The sequence below is a fragment of the Sinocyclocheilus rhinocerous genome, unplaced genomic scaffold, assembly GCF_001515625.1.
Source record: "Sinocyclocheilus rhinocerous isolate Xijiao unplaced genomic scaffold, SAMN03320098_v1.1 scaffold1708, whole genome shotgun sequence".
In the NCBI taxonomy this organism is placed as follows: Eukaryota; Metazoa; Chordata; class Actinopteri; order Cypriniformes; family Cyprinidae; genus Sinocyclocheilus; species Sinocyclocheilus rhinocerous.
This window is the reverse complement of record NW_015648635.1, coordinates 1,418,306-1,418,929: the sequence shown is the minus strand read 5'-3', so window position 1 is coordinate 1,418,929 and position 624 is coordinate 1,418,306.

Below are 624 nucleotides of genomic sequence, written 5' to 3'. Positions count from 1 at the left end.
TTTTGCGCGGCATGATGTAGGTTAAGCTTTTCATTTAAACGCATTTTAAGCATTGTGGTTTAAAAACAAATGTAACTTTTCAGGCACATTAAGCAGTGGGGACAGAATTCATTTTGGCAAATGCGCGCATTAAGGCGGTCAGTCGGTCACGGCCTGACTCGCGTGGCACGCACCTGCTCTACAGCGCCAGTCTAAACTTGAGTTATTTTTCGTGCCTTGTGCTTAAACGTTCAAATGCAGTTATATGTCAAAATGTCTCCCATTGACTCCAGTAGTGTATTTTGTTTTTCATACTATGGAAGTAGCCTAATGGAGGCCCAGCAACTGTTGGGTTACCAGTATTGTTCCAAATATATACTTTTACATTCAACAGCAGAAGGAAACTCATACAGGTTTAGAACAACAACATAACTTTAATTTTTGGGTGAGCTATTCCTCTAAAGCAGCCTAATTAAGCTGTTGTTAAAATTTATGTCAATAATGTTAATCAAACATTAGAAAGAAAATCACTCACTGTCCTTGACCGAATCACTTTTGTAAAATAAATAAGAATGAATGTATATTGAATTTATACAGTGAAGACTATTCAGTTTATTTGTACATTTATTTTATACAATATAATTT